At 49.3% G+C, this 17,592-nt stretch overlaps 21 non-coding genes across 21 annotated transcripts; all 21 read left to right on the forward strand.

The window, feature by feature from the left end:
* The first annotated feature begins 90 nt into the window (after positions 1 to 90).
* On the forward strand, positions 91 to 163 carry trnak-cuu (transfer RNA lysine (anticodon CUU)). Its single transcript has one exon. It is a non-coding gene; the product is annotated as a tRNA-Lys (tRNA).
* A 125-nt stretch (positions 164 to 288) lies between these two features.
* trnan-guu (transfer RNA asparagine (anticodon GUU)) lies at positions 289 to 362 on the forward strand. The gene has a single exon. It is a non-coding gene; the product is annotated as a tRNA-Asn (tRNA).
* A 793-nt stretch (positions 363 to 1,155) lies between these two features.
* Positions 1,156 to 1,228, forward strand: trnak-cuu (transfer RNA lysine (anticodon CUU)). The gene has a single exon. It is a non-coding gene; the product is annotated as a tRNA-Lys (tRNA).
* Positions 1,229 to 1,354: 126 nt separating this feature from the next.
* Positions 1,355 to 1,428, forward strand: trnan-guu (transfer RNA asparagine (anticodon GUU)). The gene has a single exon. It is a non-coding gene; the product is annotated as a tRNA-Asn (tRNA).
* Positions 1,429 to 2,222: 794 nt separating this feature from the next.
* trnak-cuu (transfer RNA lysine (anticodon CUU)) lies at positions 2,223 to 2,295 on the forward strand. Its single transcript has one exon. It is a non-coding gene; the product is annotated as a tRNA-Lys (tRNA).
* Positions 2,296 to 2,421: 126 nt separating this feature from the next.
* On the forward strand, positions 2,422 to 2,495 carry trnan-guu (transfer RNA asparagine (anticodon GUU)). The gene has a single exon. It is a non-coding gene; the product is annotated as a tRNA-Asn (tRNA).
* A 794-nt stretch (positions 2,496 to 3,289) lies between these two features.
* On the forward strand, positions 3,290 to 3,361 carry trnak-cuu (transfer RNA lysine (anticodon CUU)). Its single transcript has one exon. It is a non-coding gene; the product is annotated as a tRNA-Lys (tRNA).
* Positions 3,362 to 3,487: 126 nt separating this feature from the next.
* On the forward strand, positions 3,488 to 3,561 carry trnan-guu (transfer RNA asparagine (anticodon GUU)). The gene has a single exon. It is a non-coding gene; the product is annotated as a tRNA-Asn (tRNA).
* Positions 3,562 to 5,492: 1,931 nt separating this feature from the next.
* trnak-cuu (transfer RNA lysine (anticodon CUU)) lies at positions 5,493 to 5,565 on the forward strand. Its single transcript has one exon. It is a non-coding gene; the product is annotated as a tRNA-Lys (tRNA).
* Positions 5,566 to 5,691: 126 nt separating this feature from the next.
* trnan-guu (transfer RNA asparagine (anticodon GUU)) lies at positions 5,692 to 5,765 on the forward strand. Its single transcript has one exon. It is a non-coding gene; the product is annotated as a tRNA-Asn (tRNA).
* Positions 5,766 to 6,559: 794 nt separating this feature from the next.
* On the forward strand, positions 6,560 to 6,632 carry trnak-cuu (transfer RNA lysine (anticodon CUU)). Its single transcript has one exon. It is a non-coding gene; the product is annotated as a tRNA-Lys (tRNA).
* A 126-nt stretch (positions 6,633 to 6,758) lies between these two features.
* trnan-guu (transfer RNA asparagine (anticodon GUU)) lies at positions 6,759 to 6,832 on the forward strand. Its single transcript has one exon. It is a non-coding gene; the product is annotated as a tRNA-Asn (tRNA).
* A 1,357-nt stretch (positions 6,833 to 8,189) lies between these two features.
* trnak-cuu (transfer RNA lysine (anticodon CUU)) lies at positions 8,190 to 8,262 on the forward strand. Its single transcript has one exon. It is a non-coding gene; the product is annotated as a tRNA-Lys (tRNA).
* A 126-nt stretch (positions 8,263 to 8,388) lies between these two features.
* Positions 8,389 to 8,462, forward strand: trnan-guu (transfer RNA asparagine (anticodon GUU)). Its single transcript has one exon. It is a non-coding gene; the product is annotated as a tRNA-Asn (tRNA).
* Positions 8,463 to 9,256: 794 nt separating this feature from the next.
* On the forward strand, positions 9,257 to 9,329 carry trnak-cuu (transfer RNA lysine (anticodon CUU)). Its single transcript has one exon. It is a non-coding gene; the product is annotated as a tRNA-Lys (tRNA).
* A 126-nt stretch (positions 9,330 to 9,455) lies between these two features.
* trnan-guu (transfer RNA asparagine (anticodon GUU)) lies at positions 9,456 to 9,529 on the forward strand. The gene has a single exon. It is a non-coding gene; the product is annotated as a tRNA-Asn (tRNA).
* A 1,932-nt stretch (positions 9,530 to 11,461) lies between these two features.
* trnak-cuu (transfer RNA lysine (anticodon CUU)) lies at positions 11,462 to 11,534 on the forward strand. The gene has a single exon. It is a non-coding gene; the product is annotated as a tRNA-Lys (tRNA).
* Positions 11,535 to 12,528: 994 nt separating this feature from the next.
* Positions 12,529 to 12,601, forward strand: trnak-cuu (transfer RNA lysine (anticodon CUU)). Its single transcript has one exon. It is a non-coding gene; the product is annotated as a tRNA-Lys (tRNA).
* Positions 12,602 to 16,430: 3,829 nt separating this feature from the next.
* trnak-cuu (transfer RNA lysine (anticodon CUU)) lies at positions 16,431 to 16,503 on the forward strand. Its single transcript has one exon. It is a non-coding gene; the product is annotated as a tRNA-Lys (tRNA).
* A 126-nt stretch (positions 16,504 to 16,629) lies between these two features.
* trnan-guu (transfer RNA asparagine (anticodon GUU)) lies at positions 16,630 to 16,703 on the forward strand. Its single transcript has one exon. It is a non-coding gene; the product is annotated as a tRNA-Asn (tRNA).
* A 794-nt stretch (positions 16,704 to 17,497) lies between these two features.
* trnak-cuu (transfer RNA lysine (anticodon CUU)) lies at positions 17,498 to 17,570 on the forward strand. Its single transcript has one exon. It is a non-coding gene; the product is annotated as a tRNA-Lys (tRNA).
* The last annotated feature ends 22 nt before the right edge of the window (positions 17,571 to 17,592 follow it).

Genomic DNA, 17,592 nt, shown 5'->3' on the forward strand with positions numbered 1-17,592 from the left:
GAGCCTGTGCGAAATGTGAGGCTCCCTTTCACGGGCGCAATTTAGGCACGGATAAAGACCGCAACCAGCCCTAATCAGGTAACCGCAGTTACCCGGCTAGCTCAGTCGGTAGGGCATGAGACTCTTAATCTCAGGGTCGTGGGTTCGAGTCCCACGTTGGGCGCATCTATTAGCCCTCTCTCTTCCCAACGGGGTCTCGGTTTCCAGCGTGGAAAGCGAGTCCGCCATTGCCGGAAAAGTCCAGGTCTGCTTTTTTTATAAGCTGACCCATGGACTGACTCGCCTTAGGTCTCTGTGGCGCAATCGGACAGCGCGTTCGGCTGTTAACCGAAAGGTTGGTGGTTTGACCCCACCCAGGGACGAATGGTGTTTTTCGTTGACGTCCTGCCATGCAACCACCAACACAGCTGCAGAATTTAGCACACGTGTGTCCACTAACACATCCGTGTCATTTCGGACGCATGAAACAACGTTTCTTGGCCCTTTTAGCGTTTACAGCTTGGTCAGTTGCTTTGTGTTCAAAGAAGACAGCGGGTGTTGTGAAAGTTTACATCAGCTTATGTTTGCTTTGGCGTGTGGATGGAATGCTCATGTTTTGTTCCGGGTGGTTGAGGCCTGTGTTCCAGAGAGGTCCTGCTCAAAACTCCTTTTAAAACACCATCGAGCATCCGTAATAACTTCCGACATTGATCGAACGTGGATTTCGTTCTCATAAAGAGGGCACCGGTAACTTGTAACCTATCAGGCTCTCAGGCATCAGGTCAATCGATTCGGCATAGGATTATATGTGCTAGCGTTTTTGCTTCCGTTTGGAGGTTGTGTCCCTCCAACTCTTTGTTGTATGACTCACTTTTGCCTTTGGATATTTTGAGAAGTTTGTCTTCGGTAACCGCTCTCTCACTCGACAGACCGAAACGGAACTTTAACTCCGGGTTGTGCATATTATTGGCCTGCTCTACTGGGTCAATTTGTATTCCCCAACAACAGATATGGCTCAAACAAACAAAGTACAATCTAAGCCTACATCTAGGCTTAACCCTGACTTTACCCGCAAGAGGCTATGCCAAGCCTGTGCGAAATGTGAGACTCCCTTTCACGGGCACAATTTAGGCACGGATAAAGACTGCGACCAGCCCGAAGCAGTTCACCACAGTTGCCCGGCTAGCTCAGTCGGTAGAGCATGAGACTCTTAATCTCAGGGTCGTGGGTTCGAGCCCCACGTTGGGCGCATCTATTAGCCTTCTCTCTTCCCAACGGGGTCTCGGTTTCCAGCGTGGAAAGCGAGTCCGCTATTGCCGGAAAACTCCAGGTCTGCTTTTTTTTATAAGCTGACCAATGGACAGGCTCGTCGTAGGTCTCTGTGGCGCAATCGGACAGCGCGTTCGGCTGTTAACCGAAAGGTTGGTGGTTCGAGCACACCCAGGGATGAATGGTGATTTTCGTTGATGTCCTGCCATGCAACCACCAACACAGCTGCAGAATTTAGCACACGTGTGTCCACTAACACATCCGTGTCATTTCGGACGCATGAAACGACGTTTCTTGGCCCTTTTAGCGTTTACAGCTTGGTCAGTTGCTTTTTGTTCGAAGAAGACAGCGGGTGTTGTGAAAGTTTACATCAGCTTATGTTTGCTGTGGCGCGTGGATGGAATGCTCATATTTTGTTCCGGGTGGTGGAGGCCTGTGTTCCAGAGAGGTCCTGCTCAAAACTCCTTTTAAAACACCATCGAGCATCCGTAATAACTTCCGACATTGATCGAACGTGGATTTCGTTCTCATAAAGAGGGCACCGGTAACTTGTAACCTATCAGGCTCTCAGGGATCAGGTCAATCGATTTCGGCATAGGATTATATGTGCTAGCGTTTTTGCTTCCGTTTGGAGGTTGTGTCCCTCCAACTCTTTTTTGTATGACTCACTTTTGCCTTTGGATATTTGGAGAAGTTTGTCTTCGGTAACCGCTCTCTCACTCGACAGACCGAAACGGAACTTTAACTCCGGGTTGTGCATATTATTGGCCTGCTCTACTGGGTCAATTTGTATCCCCCAACAACAGATATGGCTCAAACAAACAAAGTACAATCTAAGCCTACCTCTAGGCTTAACCCTGACTTTACCCACAAGAGGCTATGCCAAGCCTGTGCGAAATGTGAGACTCCCTTTCAAGGGCGCAATTTAGGCACGGATAAAGACCGCGACCAGCCCGAAGCAGTTCACCACAGTTGCCCGGCTAGCTCAGTCGGTAGAGCATGAGACTCTTAATCTCAGGGTCGTGGGTTCGAGCCCCACGTTGGGCGCATCTATTAGCCTTCTCTCTTCCCAACGGGGTCTCGGTTTCCAGCGTGGAAAGCGAGTCCGCTATTGCCGGAAAACTCCAGGTCTGCTTTTTTTTATAAGCTGACCAATGGACAGGCTCGTCGTAGGTCTCTGTGGCGCAATCGGACAGCGCGTTCGGCTGTTAACCGAAAGGTTGGTGGTTCGAGCACACCCAGGGATGAATGGTGATTTTCGTTGACGTCCTGCCATGCAACCACCAACACAGCTGCAGAATTTAGCACACGTGTGTCCACTAACACATCCGTGTCATTTCGGACGCATGAAACGACGTTTCTTGGCCCTTTTAGCGTTTACAGCTTGGTCAGTTGCTTTTTGTTCGAAGAAGACAGCGGGTGTTGTGAAAGTTTACATCAGCTTATGTTTGCTGTGGCGCGTGGATGGAATGCTCATATTTTGTTCCGGGTGGTGGAGGCCTGTGTTCCAGAGAGGTCCTGCTCAAAACTCCTTTTAAAACACCATCGAGCATCCGTAATAACTTCCGACATTGATCGAACGTGGATTTCGTTCTCATAAAGAGGGCACCGGTAACTTGTAACCTATCAGGCTCTCAGGGATCAGGTCAATCGATTTCGGCATAGGATTATATGTGCTAGCGTTTTTGCTTCCGTTTGGAGGTTGTGTCCCTCCAACTCTTTTTTGTATGACTCACTTTTGCCTTTGGATATTTGGAGAAGTTTGTCTTCGGTAACCGCTCTCTCACTCGACAGACCGAAACGGAACTTTAACTCCGGGTTGTGCATATTATTGGCCTGCTCTACTGGGTCAATTTGTATCCCCCAACAACAGATATGGCTCAAACAAACAAAGTACAATCTAAGCCTACCTCTAGGCTTAACCCTGACTTTACCCACAAGAGGCTATGCCAAGCCTGTGCGAAATGTGAGGCTCCCTTTCACGGGCGCAATTTAGGCACGGATAAAGACCGCCACCAGCCCGAAGCAATTCACCGCGGTTACCCGGCTAGCTCAGTCGGTAGAGCATGAGACTCTTAATCTCAGGGTCGTGGGTTCGAGCCCAGGTTGGGCGCATCTATTAGCCTTCTCTCTTCCCAATGGGGTCTCGGTTTCCAGCGTGGAAAGCGAGTCCGCCATTGCCGGAAAAGTCCAGGTGTGCTTTTTTTTATAAGCTGACCCATGGACTGGCTCGCCGTAGGTCTCTGTGGCGCAATCGGACAGCGCGTTTGGCTGTTAACCGAAAGGTTGGTGATTCGAGCCCACCCAGGGACGAATGGTGTTTTTCGTTGACGTCCTGCCATGCAACCACCAACACAGCTGCAGAATTTAGCACACGTGTGTCCACTAACACATCTGTGTCATTTCGGACGCATGAAACGACGTTTCTTGGCCCTTTTAGCGTTTACAGCTTGGTCAGTTGCTTTTTGTTCAAAGAAGACAGCGGGTGTTGTGAAAGTTTACATCAGCTTATGTTTGCTGTGGCGCGTGGATGGAATGCTCATATTTTGTTCCGGGTGGTGGAGGCCTGTGTTCCAGAGAGGTCCTGCTCAAAACTCCTTTTAAAACACCATCGAGCATCCGTAATAACTTCCAATATTGATCGAACGTGGATTTTGTTCTCATAAGGAGGGCACCGGTAACTTGTAACCTATCAGGCTCTCAGGCATCAGGTCAATCGATTCGGCATAGGCCTATATGTACTAGCGTTTTTGCTTCCGGTTGGAGGTTGTGTCCCTCCAACTCTTTGTTGTATGACTCACTTTTATCTTTGGATATTTGGAGAAGTTTGCCTTCGGTAACCGCTCTCTCACTCGACAGACCGAAACGGGGGGACGAATGGTGTTTTTCGTTGTCGTCCTGCCATGCAACCACCAACACAGCTGCAGAATTTAGCACACGTGTGTCCACTAACACATCCGTGTCATTTCGGACGCATGAAACGACGTTTCTTGGCCCTTTTAGCGTTTACAGCTTGGTCAGTTGCTTTTTGTTCAAAGAAGACAGTGGGTGTTGTGAAAGTTTACATCAGCTTATGTTTGCTGTGGCGCGTGGATGGAATGCTCATATTTTGTTCCGGGTGGTGGAGGCCTGTGTTCCAGAGAGGTCCTGCTCAAAACTCCTTTTAAAACACCATCGAGCATCCGTAATAACTTCCGACATTGATCGAACGTGGATTTCGTTCTCATAAAGAGGGCACCGGTAACTTGTAACCTATCAGGCCTTCTCTCTTCCCAACGGGGTCTCGGTTTCCAGCGTGGAAAGCGAGTCTGCAATTGCCAGAAAAGTCCAGGTCTGCTTTTTTTTATAAGCTGACCCATGGACTGGCTCGCCGTAGGTCTCTGTGGCGCAATCGCGCAGCACGTTCGGCTGTTAACCGAAAGGTTGGTGGTTCGAGCACACCCAGGGATGAATGGTGATTTTCGTTGACGTCCTGCCATGCAACCACCAACACAGCTGCAGAGTTTAGCACACGTGTGTCCACTAACACATCCGTGTCATTTCGGACGCATGACAAGACGTTTCTTGGCCCCTTTTAGCGTTTACAGCTTGGTCAGTTGCTTTGTGTTCAAAGAAGACAGCGGTTGTTGTGAAAGTTTACATCAGCTTATGTTTGCTGTGGTGCGTGGATGGAATACTCATGTTTTGTTCCGGGTGGTGGAGGCCTGTGTTCCAGAGAGGACCTGCTCAAAACTCCTTTTAAAACACCATCGAGCATCCGTAATAACTTCCAATATTGATCGAACGTGGATTTTGTTCTCATAAGGAGGGCACCGGTAACTTGTAACCTATCAGGCTCTCAGGCATCAGGTCAATCGATTCGGCATAGGCCTATATGTACTAGCTTTTTTGCTTCCGGTTGGAGGTTGTGTCCCTCCAACTCTTTGTTGTATGACTCACTTTCGCCTTTGGATATTTGGAGAAGGATGCCTTCGGTAACCGCTCTCTCACTCGACAGACCGAAACGGAACTTTAGCTCCGGGTTGTGCATTTTATTGGCCTGCTCTACTGGGTCAAATTGTATCCCCCAACAACAGATATGGCTCAAACAAACAAAGTACACTCTAAGCCTACCTCTAGGCTTAACCCTGACTTTACCCGCAAGAGGCTATGCCAAGCCTGTGCGAAATGTGAGGCTCCCTTTCACGGGCGCAATGTAGGCACAGATAATGGCCGCGACCAGCCCGAAGTAGGTCACCGCAGTTGCCCGGCTAGCTCAGTCGGTAGAGCATGAGACTCTTAATCTCAGGGTCGTGGGTTCGAGCCCCACGTTAGGCGCATCTATTAGCCCTCTCTCTTCCCAACGGGGTCTCGGTTTCCAGCGTGGAAAGCGAGCCCGCCATTGCAGGAAAAGTCCAGGTCTACTTTATTTTATAAGCTGACCCATGGACTCATTCGCCGGAGGTCTCTGTGGCGCGATCGGACAGCGCGTTCGGCTGTTAACCGAAAGGTTGGTGGTTCGAGCCCACCCAGGGACGAATGGTGTTTTTCGTTGATGTCCTGCCATGCAACCACCAACACAGCTGCAGAATTTAGCACACGTGTGTCCACTAACACATCCGTGTCATTTCGGACGCATGACATGACGTTTCTTTTCCCCTTTTAGCGTTTACAGCTTGGTCAGTTGCTTTGTGTTCAAAGAAGACAGCGGGTGTTGTGAAAGTTTACATCAGCTTATGTTTGCTGTGGCGCGTGCATGGAATACTCATGTTTTGTTCCCGGTGGTGGAGGCCTGTGTTCCAGAGAGGTCCTGCTCAAAACTCCTTTTAAAATACCATCGAGCATCCGTAATAACTTCCGACATTGATCGAACGTGGATTTTGTTCTCATAAGGAGGGCACCGGTAACTTGTAACCTATCAGGCTATCAGGCATGAGGTCAATCGATTCGGCATAGGCCTATATGTACTAGCGTTTTTGATTCAAGTTGGAGGTTGTGTCCCTCCAACTCTTTGTTGTATGACTCACTTTTATCTTTGGATATTTGGAGAAGTTTGCCTTCGGTAACCGCTCTCTCACTCGACAGACCGAAACGGAACTTTAACTCCGGGTTGTGCATATTATTGGCCTGCTCTACTGGGTCAATTTGTATCCCCCAACAACAGATATGGCTCAAACAAACAAAGTACAATCTAAGCCTACCTCTAGGCTTAACCCTGACTTTACCCGCAAGAGGCTATGCCAAGCCTGTGCGAAATGTGAGGCTCCCTTTCACGGGCGCAATTTAGGCACGGATAAAGACCGCGACCAGCCCGAAGCAGTTTACCGCAGTTGCCCGGCTAGCTCAGTCGGTAGAGCATGAGACTCTTAATCTCAGGGTCGTGGGTTCGAGCCCCACGTTGGGCGCATCTATTAGCCCTCTCTCTTCCCAACGGGGTCTCGGTTTCCAGCGTGGAAAGCGAGCCTGCCATTGCCAGAAAAGTCCAGGTCTGCTTTTTTTTATAAGCTGACCCATGGACTGGTTAGCCGTAGGTCTCTGTGGCGCAATCGGACAGCGCGTTCGGCTGTTAACCGAAAGGTTGGTGGTTCGAGCCCACCCAGGGACGAACGGTGTTTTTCGTTGACGTCCGGCCATGCAACCACCAACACAGCTGCAGAATTTAGCACACGTGTGTCCACTAACACATCCGTGTCATTTCGGACGCATGACACAACGTTTCTTGGCCCCTTTTAGCGTTTACAGCTTGGTCAGTTGCTTTGTGTTCAAAGAAGACAGCGGGTGTTGTGAAAGTTTACATCAGCTTATGTTTGCTGTGGCGCGTGCATGGAATACTCATGTTTTGTTCCCGGTGGTGGAGGCCTGTGTTCCAGAGAGGTCCTGCTCAAAACTCCTTTTAAAATACCATCGAGCATCCTTAATAACTTCCGACATTGATCGAACGTGGATTTTGTTCTCATAAGGAGGGCACCGGTAACTTGTAACCTATCAGGCTATCAGGCATGAGGTCAATCGATTCGGCATAGGCCTATATGTACTAGCGTTTTTGATTCCAGTTGGAGGTTGTGTCCCTCCAACTCTTTGTTGTATGACTCACTTATATCTTTGGATATTTGGAGAAGTTTGCCTTCGGTAACCGCTCTCTCACTCGACAGACCGAAACGGGGGGACGAATGGTGTTTTTCGTTGACGTCCTGCCATGCAACCACCAACACAGCTGCAGAATTTAGCACACGTGTGTCCACTAACACATCCGTGTCATTTCGGACGCATGAAACGACGTTTCTTGGCCCTTTTAGCGTTTACAGCTTGTTCAGTTGCTTTTTGTTCAAAGAAGACAGTGGGTGTTGTGAAAGTTTACATCAGCTTATGTTTTCTGTGGCGCGTGGATGGAATGCTCATATTTTGTTCCGGGTGGTGGAGGCCTGTGTTCCAGAGTGGTCCTGCTCAAAACTCCTTTTAAAACACCATCGAGCATCCGTAATAACTTCCGACATTGATCGAACGTGGATTTCGTTCTCATAAAGAGGGCACCGGTAACTTGTAACCTATCAGGCTCTCAGGCATGAGGTCAATCGATTCGGCATAGCCCTATATGTACTAGCGTTTTTGATTCCAGTTGGAGGTTGTGTCCCTCCAACTCTTTGTTGTATGACTCACTTTTATCTTTGGATATTTGGAGAAGTTTGCCTTCGGTAACCGCTCTCTCACTCGACAGACCGAAACGGAACTTTAACTCCGGGTTGTGCATATTATTGGCCTGCTCTACTGGGTCAATTTGTATCCCCCAACAACAGATATGGCTCAAACAAACAAAGTACAATCTAAGCCTACCTCTAGGCTTAACCCTGACTTTACCCGCAAGAGGCTCTGCCAAGCCTGTGCGAAATGTGAGGCTCCCTTTCACGGGCGCAATTTAGGCACAGATAAAGACCGCGACCAGCCCGAAGCAGTTTACCGCAGTTGCCCGGCTAGCTCAGTCGGTAGAGCATGAGACTCTTAATCTCAGGGTCGTGGGTTCGAGCCCCACGTTGGGCGCATCTATTAGCCCTCTCTCTTCCCAACGGGGTCTCGGTTTCCAGCGTGGAAAGCGAGCCTGCCATTGCCAGAAAAGTCCAGGTCTGCTTCTTTTTATAAGCTGACCCATTGACTGGTTAGCCGTAGGTCTCTGTGGCGCAATCGGACAGCGCATTCGGCTGTTAACCGAAAGGTTTGTGGTTCGAGCCCACCCAGGGACGAACAGTGTTTTTCGTTGACGTCCGGCCATGCAACCACCAACACAGCTGCAGAATTTAGCACACGTGTGTCCACTAACACATCCGTGTCATTTCGGACGCATGAAACGACTTTTCTTGGCCCTTTTAGCGTTTACAGCTTGGTCAGTTGCTTTTTGTTCAAAGAAGACAGCGGGTGTTGTTGAAGTTTACATCAGCTTATGTTTGCTGTGGCGCGTGGATGGAATGCTCATATTTTGTTCCGGGTGGTGGAGGCCTGTGTTCCAGAGAGGTCCTGCTCAAAACTCCTTTTAAAACACCATCGAGCATCCGTAATAACTTCCAATATTGATCGAACGTGGATTTTGTTCTCATAAGGAGGGCACCGGTAACTTGTAACCTATCAGGCTCTCAGGCATCAGGTCAATCGATTCGGCATAGGCCTATATGTACTAGCGTTTTTGCTTCCGGTTGGAGGTTGTGTCCCTCCAACTCTTTGTTGTATGACTCACTTTCGCCTTTGGATATTTGGAGAAGGATGCCTTCGGTAACCGCTCTCTCACTCGACAGACCGAAACGGAACTTTAGCTCCGGGTTGTGCATATTATTGGCCTGCTCTACTGGGTCAAATTGTATCCCCCAACAACAGATATGGCTCAAACAAACAAAGTACAATCTAAGCCTACCTCTAGGCTTAACCCTGACTTTACCCGCAAGAGGCTATGCCAAGCCTGTGCGAAATGTGAGGCTCCCTTTCACGGGCGCAATTTAGGCACGGATAACGACCGCGACCAGCCCGAAGCAGATTCACCGCAGTTGCCCGGCTAGCTCAGTTGGTAGAGCATGAGACTCTTAATCTCAGGGTCGTGGGCTCGAGCCCCACGTTGGGTGCATCTATTAGCCCTCTCTCTTCCCAACGGGGTCTCGGTTTCCAGCGTGGAAAGCGAGCCCGCCATTGCCGGAAAAGTCCAGGTCTGCTTTTTTTTATAAGCTGACCCATGGACTGGTTCGCCGTAGGTCTCTGTGGCGCAATCGGACAGCGCGTTCGGCTGTTAACCGAAAGGTTGGTGGTTCGAGCCCACCCAGGGACGAACTGTGTTTTTCGTTGACGTCCGGCCGTGCAACCACCAACACAGCTGCAGAATTTAGCACACGTGTGTCCACTAACACATCCGTGTCATTTCGGACGCATGACACGACGTTTCTTGGCCCCTTTTAGCGTTTACAGCTTGGTCAGTTGCTTTGTGTTCAAAGAAGACAGCGGGTGTTGTGAAAGTTTACATCAGCTTATGTTTGCTGTGGCGCGTACATGGAATACTCATGTTTTGTTCCCGGTGGTGGAGGCCTGTGTTCCAGAGAGGTCCTGCTCAAAACTCCTTTTAAAATACCATCGAGCATCCGTAATAACTTCCGACATTGATCGAACGTGGATTTTGTTCTCATAAGGAGGGCACCGGTAACTTGTAACCTATCAGGCTATCAGGCATGAGGTCAATCGATTCGGCATAGGCCTATATGTACTAGCGTTTTTGATTCCAGTTGGAGGTTGTGTCCCTCCAACTCTTTGTTGTATGACTCACTTTTATCTTTGGATATTTGGAGAAGTTTGCCTTCGGTAACCGCTCTCTCACTCGACAGACCGAAACGGGGGGGCGAATGGTGTTTTTCGTTGTCGTCCTGCCATGCAACCACCAACACAGCTGCAGAATTTAGCACACGTGTGTCCACTAACACATCCGTGTCATTTCGGACGCATGAAACGACGTTTCTTGGCCCTTTTAGCGTTTACAGCTTGGTCAGTTGCTTTTTGTTCAAAGAAGACAGTGGGTGTTGTGAAAGTTTACATCAGCTTATGTTTGCTGTGGCGCGTGGATGGAATGCTCATATTTTGTTCCGGGTGGTGGAGGCCTGTGTTCCAGAGAGGTCCTGCTCAAAACTCCTTTTAAAACACCATCGAGCATCCGTAATAACTTCCGACATTGATCGAACGTGGATTTCGTTCTCATAAAGAGGGCACCGGTAACTTGTAACCTATCAGGCCTTCTCTCTTCCCAACGGGGTCTCGGTTTCCAGCGTGGAAAGCGAGTCTGCCATTGCCAGAAAAGTCCAGGTCTGCTTTTTTTTATAAGCTGACCCATGGACTGGCTCGCCGTAGGTCTCTGTGGCGCAATCGCGCAGCACGTTCGGCTGTTAACCGAAAGGTTGGTGGTTCGAGCACACCCAGGGATGAATGGTGATTTTCGTTGACGTCCTGCCATGCAACCACCAACACAGCTGCAGAGTTTAGCACACGTGTGTCCACTAACACATCCGTGTCATTTCGGACGCATGACAAGACGTTTCTTGGCCCCTTTTAGCGTTTACAGCTTGGTCAGTTGCTTTGTGTTCAAAGAAGACAGCGGTTGTTGTGAAAGTTTACATCAGCTTATGTTTGCTGTGGTGCGTGGATGGAATACTCATGTTTTGTTCCGGGTGGTGGAGGCCTGTGTTCCAGAGAGGACCTGCTCAAAACTCCTTTTAAAACACCATCGAGCATCCGTAATAACTTCCAATATTGATCGAACGTGGATTTTGTTCTCATAAGGAGGGCACCGGTAACTTGTAACCTATCAGGCTCTCAGGCATCAGGTCAATCGATTCGGCATAGGCCTATATGTACTAGCTTTTTTGCTTCCGGTTGGAGGTTGTGTCCCTCCAACTCTTTGTTGTATGACTCACTTTCGCCTTTGGATATTTGGAGAAGGATGCCTTCGGTAACCGCTCTCTCACTCGACAGACCGAAACGGAACTTTAGCTCCGGGTTGTGCATTTTATTGGCCTGCTCTACTGGGTCAAATTGTATCCCCCAACAACAGATATGGCTCAAACAAACAAAGTACACTCTAAGCCTACCTCTAGGCTTAACCCTGACTTTACCCGCAAGAGGCTATGCCAAGCCTGTGCGAAATGTGAGGCTCCCTTTCACGGGCGCAATGTAGGCACAGATAATGGCTGCGACCAGCCCGAAGCAGGTCACCGCAGTTGCCCGGCTAGCTCAGTCGGTAGAGCATGAGACTCTTAATCTCAGGGTCGTGGGTTCGAGCCCCACGTTGGGCGCATCTATTAGCCCTCTCTCTTCCCAACGGGGTCTCGGTTTCCAGCGTGGAAAGCGAGCCCGCCATTGCAGGAAAAGTCCAGGTCTACTTTATTTTATAAGCTGACCCATGGACTCATTCGCCGGAGGTCTCTGTGGCGCGATCGGACAGCGTGTTCGGCTGTTAACCGAAAGGTTGGTGGTTCGAGCACACCCAGGTACGAACGGTGTTTTTCGTTGACGTCCGGCCATGCAACCACCAACACAGCTGCAGAATTTAGCAAACGTGTGTCCACTAACACATCCGTGTCATTTCGGACGCATGACATGACGTTTCTTGGCCCCTTTTAGCGTTTACAGCTTGGTCAGTTGCTTTGTGTTCAAAGAAGACAGCGGGTGTTGTGAAAGTTTACATCAGCTTATGTTTGCTGTGGCGCGTGCATGGAATACTCATGTTTTGTTCCCGGTGGTGGAGGCCTGTGTTCCAGAGAGGTCCTGCTCAAAACTCCTTTTAAAATACCATCGAGCATCCGTAATAACTTCCGACATTGATCGAACGTGGATTTTGTTCTCATAAGAAGGGCACCGGTAACTTGTAACCTATCAGGCTCTCAGGCATCAGGTCAATCGATTCGGCATAGGCCTATATGTACTAGCTTTTTTGCTTCCGGTTGGAGGTTGTGTCCCTCCAACTCTTTGTTGTATGACTCACTTTCGCCTTTGGATATTTGGAGAAGGATGCCTTCGGTAACCGCTCTCTCACTCGACAGACCGAAACGGAACTTTAGCTCCGGGTTGTGCATTTTATTGGCCTGCTCTACTGGGTCAAATTGTATCCCCCAACAACAGATATGGCTCAAACAAACAAAGTACACTCTAAGCCTACCTCTAGGCTTAACCCTGACTTTACCCGCAAGAGGCTATGCCAAGCCTGTGCGAAATGTGAGGCTCCCTTTCACGGGCGCAATGTAGGCACAGATAATGGCCGCGACCAGCCCGAAGCAGGTCACCGCAGTTGCCCGGCTAGCTCAGTCGGTAGAGCATGAGACTCTTAATCTCAGGGTCGTGGGTTCGAGCCCCACGTTGGGCGCATCTATTAGCCCTCTCTCTTCCCAACGGGGTCTCGGTTTCCAGCGTGGAAAGCGAGCCCGCCATTGCAGGAAAAGTCCAGGTCTACTTTATTTTATAAGCTGACCCATGGACTCATTCGCCGGAGGTCTCTGTGGCGCGATCGGACAGCGTGTTCGGCTGTTAACCGAAAGGTTGGTGGTTCGAGCACACCCAGGTACGAACGGTGTTTTTCGTTGACGTCCGGCCATGCAACCACCAACACAGCTGCAGAATTTAGCACACGTGTGTCCACTAACACATCCGTGTCATTTCGGACGCATGACATGACGTTTCTTGGCCCCTTTTAGCGTTTACAGCTTGGTCAGTTGCTTTGTGTTCAAAGAAGACAGCGGGTGTTGTGAAAGTTTACATCAGCTTATGTTTGCTGTGGCGCGTGCATGGAATACTCATGTTTTGTTCCCGGTGGTGGAGGCCTGTGTTCCAGAGAGGTCCTGCTCAAAACTCCTTTTAAAATACCATCGAGCATCCGTAATAACTTCCGACATTGATCGAACGTGGATTTTGTTCTCATAAGGAGGGCACCGGTAACTTGTAACCTATCAGGCTATCAGGCATGAGGTCAATCGATTCGGCATAGGCCTATATGTACTAGCGTTTTTGATTCAAGTTGGAGGTTGTGTCCCTCCAACTCTTTGTTGTATGACTCACTTTTATCTTTGGATATTTGGAGAAGTTTGCCTTCGGTAACCGCTCTCTCACTCGACAGACCGAAACGGGGGGACGAATGGTGTTTTTCGTTGACGTCCTGCCATGCAACCACCAACACAGCTGCAGAATTTAGCACACGTGTGTCCACTAACACATCCGTGTCATTTCGGACGCATGAAACGACTTTTCTTGGCCCTTTTAGCGTTTACAGCTTGGTCAGTTGCTTTTTGTTCAAAGAAGACAGCGGGTGTTGTTGAAGTTTACATCAGCTTATGTTTGCTGTGGCGCGTGGATGGAATGCTCCTATTTTGTTCCGGGTGGTGGAGTCCAGGTCTGCTTTTTTTTATAAGCTGACCCATGGACTGGTTAGCTGTAGGTCTGGTGCAATCGGACAACGCGTTTGGCTGTTGACCGAAAGGTTGGTGGTTCGAGCCCACCCAGGGACGAACTGTGTTTTTCGTTGACGTCCGGCCATGCAACCACCAACACAGCTGTTTTGTTCCCGGTGGTGGAGGCCTGTGTTCCAGAGAGGTCCTGCTCAAAACTCCTTTTAAAATACCATCGAGCATCCGTAATAACTTCCGACATTGATCGAACGTGGATTTTGTTCTCATAAGGAGGGCACCGGTAACTTGTAACCTATCAGGCTATCAGGCATGAGGTCAATCGATTTGGCATAGGCCTATATGTACTAGCGTTTTTGATTCAAGTTGGAGGTTGTGTCCCTCCAACTCAGCTTATGTTTGCTGTGTTTACATCAGCTTATGCTTGCTGTGGCGCGTGGATGGAATGCTCATATTTTGTTCCGGGTGGTGGAGTCCAGGTCTGCTTTTTTTTATAAGCTGACCCATGGACTGGTTAGCTGTAGGTCTGGTGCAATCGGACAGCGCGTTCGGCTGTTGACCGAAAGGTTGGTTGTTCGAGCCCACCCAGGGACGAACTGTGTTTTTCGTTGACGTCCGGCCATGCAACCCACAACACATGTTTTGTTCCCGGTGGTGGAGGCCTGTGTTCCAGAGAGGTCCTGCTCAAAACTCCTTTTAAAATACCATCGAGCATCCGTAATAACTTCCGACATTGATCGAACGTGGATTTTGTTCTCATAAGGAGGGCACCGGTAACTTGTAACCTATCAGGCTATCAGGCATGAGGTCAATCGATTCGGCATAGGCCTATATGTACTAGCGTTTTTGATTCAAGTTGGAGGTTGTGTCCCTCCAACTCTTTGTTGTATGACTCACTTTTATCTTTGGATATTTGGAGAAGTTTGCCTTCGGTAACCGCTCTCTCACTCGACAGACCGAAACGGGGGGACGAATGGTGTTTTTCGTTGACGTCCTGCCATGCAACCACCAACACAGCTGCAGAATTTAGCACACGTGTGTCCACTAACACATCCGTGTCATTTCGGACGCATGAAACGACTTTTCTTGGCCCTTTTAGCGTTTACAGCTTGGTCAGTTGCTTTTTGTTCAAAGAAGACAGCGGGTGTTGTTGAAGTTTACATCAGCTTATGTTTGCTGTGGCGCGTGGATGGAATGCTCATATTTTGTTCCGGGTGGTGGAGTCCAGGTCTGCTTTTTTTTATAAGCTGACCCATGGACTGGTTAGCTGTAGGTCTGGTGCAATCGGACAGCGCGTTCGGCTGTTGACCGAAAGGTTGGTGGTTCGAGCCCACCCAGGGACGAACTGTGTTTTTCGTTGACGTCCGGCCATGCAACCACCAACACAGCTGCAGAATTTAGCACACGTGTGTCCACTAACACATCCGTGTCATTTCGGACGCATGACACGACGTTTCTTGGCCCCTTTTAGCGTTTACAGCTTGGTCAGTTGCTTTGTGTTCAAAGAAGACAGCGGGTGTTGTGAAAGTTTACATCAGCTTATGTTTGCTGTGGCGCGTGCATGGAATACTCATGTTTTGTTTCCGGTGGTGGAGGCCTGTGTTCCAGAGAGGTCCTGCTCAAAACTCCTTTTAAAATACCATTGAGCATCCGTAATAACTTCCGACATTGATCGAACGTGGATTTTGTTCTCATAAGGAGGGCACCGGTAACTTGTAACCTATCAGGCTATCAGGCATGAGGTCAATCGATTCGGCATAGGCCTATATGTACTAGAGTTTTTGATTCCAGTTGGAGGTTGTGTCCCTCCAACTCTTTGTTGTATGACTCACTTTTATCTTTGGATATTTGGAGAAGTTTGCCTTCGGTAACCGCTCCTCACTCGACAGACCGAAACGGGGGGACGAATGGTGTTTTTCGTTGTCGTCCAGCCATGCAACCAATCGGACAGCGCGTTCGGCTGTTAACCGAAAGGTTGGTGGTTCGAGCCCACCCAGGGACGAACGGTGTTTTTCGTTGACGTCCGGCCATGCAACCACCAACACAGCTGCAGAATTTAGCACACGTGTGTCCACTAACACATCCGTGTCATTTCGGACGCATGACAAGACGTTTCTTGGCCCCTTTTAGCGTTTACAGCTTGGTCAGTTGCTTTGTGTTCAAAGAAGACAGCGGGTGTTGTGAAAGTTTACATCAGCTTATGTTTTCTGTGGCGCGTGGATGGAATACTCATGTTTTGTTCCGGGTGGTGGAGGCCTGTGTTCCAGAGAGGACCTGCTCAAAACTCCTTTTAAAACACCATCGAGCATCCGTAATAACTTCCAATATTGATCGAACGTGGATTTTGTTCTCATAAGGAGGGCACCGGTAACTTGTAATCTATCAGGCTCTCAGGCATCAGGTCAATCGATTCGGCATAGGCCTATATGTACTAGCGTTTTTGCTTCCGGTTGGAGGTTGTGTCCCTCCAACTCTTTGTTGTATGACTCACTTTCGCCTTTGGATATTTGGAGAAGGATGCCTTCGGTAACCGCTCTCTCACTCGACAGACCGAAACGGAACTTTAGCTCCGGGTTGTGCATTTTATTGGCCTGCTCTACTGGGTCAAATTGTATCCCCCAACAACAGATATGGCTCAAACAAACAAAGTACACTCTAAGCCTACCTCTAGGCTTAACCCTGACTTTACCCGCAAGAGGCTATGCCAAGCCTGTGCGAAATGTGAGGCTCCCTTTCACGGGCGCAATGTAGGCACAGATCATGGCCGCGACCAGCCTGAAGCAGGTCACCGCAGTAGCCCGGCTAGCTCAGTCGGTAGAGCATGAGACTCTTAATCTCAGGGTCGTGGGTTCGAGCGCCACGTTGGGCGCATCTATTAGCCCTCTCTCTTCCCAACGGGGTCTCGGTTTCCAGCGTGGAAAGCGAGCCCGCCATTGCCGGAAAAGTCCAGGTCTGCTTTTTTTTATAAGCTGACCCATGGACTGGTTCGCCTTAGGTCTCTGTGGCGCAATCGGACAGCGCATTCGGCTGTTAACCAAAAGGTTGGTGGTTCGAGCCCACCCAGGGACGAATGGTGTTTTTCGTTGACGTCCGGCCATGCAACCACCAACACAGCTGCAGAATTTAGCACACGTGTGTCCACTAACACATCCGTGTCATTTCGGACGCATGACACGACGTTTCTTGGCCCCTTTTAGCGTTTACAGCTTGGTCAGTTGCTTTGTGTTCAAAGAAGACAGCGGGTGTTGTGAAAGTTTACATCAGCTTATGTTTGCTGTGGCGCGTGCATGGAATACTCATGTTTTGTTCCCGGTGGTGGAGGCCTGTGTTCCAGAGAGGTCCTGCTCAAAACTCCTTTTAAAATACCATCGAGCATCCGTAATAACTTCCGACATTGATCGAACGTGGATTTTGTTCTCATAAGGAGGGCACCGGTAACTTGTAACCTATCAGGCTATCAGGCATGAGGTCAATCGATTCGGCATAGCCCTATATGTACTAGCGTTTTTGATTCCAGTTGGAGGTTGTGTCCCTCCAACTCTTTGTTGTATGACTCACTTTTATCTTTGGATATTTGGAGAAGTTTGCCTTCGGTAACCGCTCTCTCACTCGACAGACCGAAACGGAACTTTAACTCCGGGTTGTGCATATTATTGGCCTGCTCTACTGGGTCAATTTGTATCCCCCAACAACAGATATGGCTCAAACAAACAAAGTACAATCTAAGCCTACCTCTAGGCTTAACCCTGACTTTACCCGCAAGAGGCTATGCCAAGCCTGTGCGAAATGTGAGGCTCCCTTTCACGGGCGCAATTTAGGCACGGATAAAGACCGCGACCAGCCCGAAGCAGTTTACCGCAGTTGCCCGGCTAGCTCAGTCGGTAGAGCATGAGACTCTTAATCTCAGGGTCGTGGGTTCGAGCCCCACGTTGGGTGCATCTATTAGCCCTCTCTCTTC

The sequence above is a fragment of the Siphateles boraxobius genome, unplaced genomic scaffold (assembly GCF_051911475.1).
Source record: "Siphateles boraxobius isolate OS27281-9 unplaced genomic scaffold, OSU_SipBor_1 61, whole genome shotgun sequence".
In the NCBI taxonomy this organism is placed as follows: domain Eukaryota; kingdom Metazoa; phylum Chordata; class Actinopteri; order Cypriniformes; family Leuciscidae; genus Siphateles; species Siphateles boraxobius.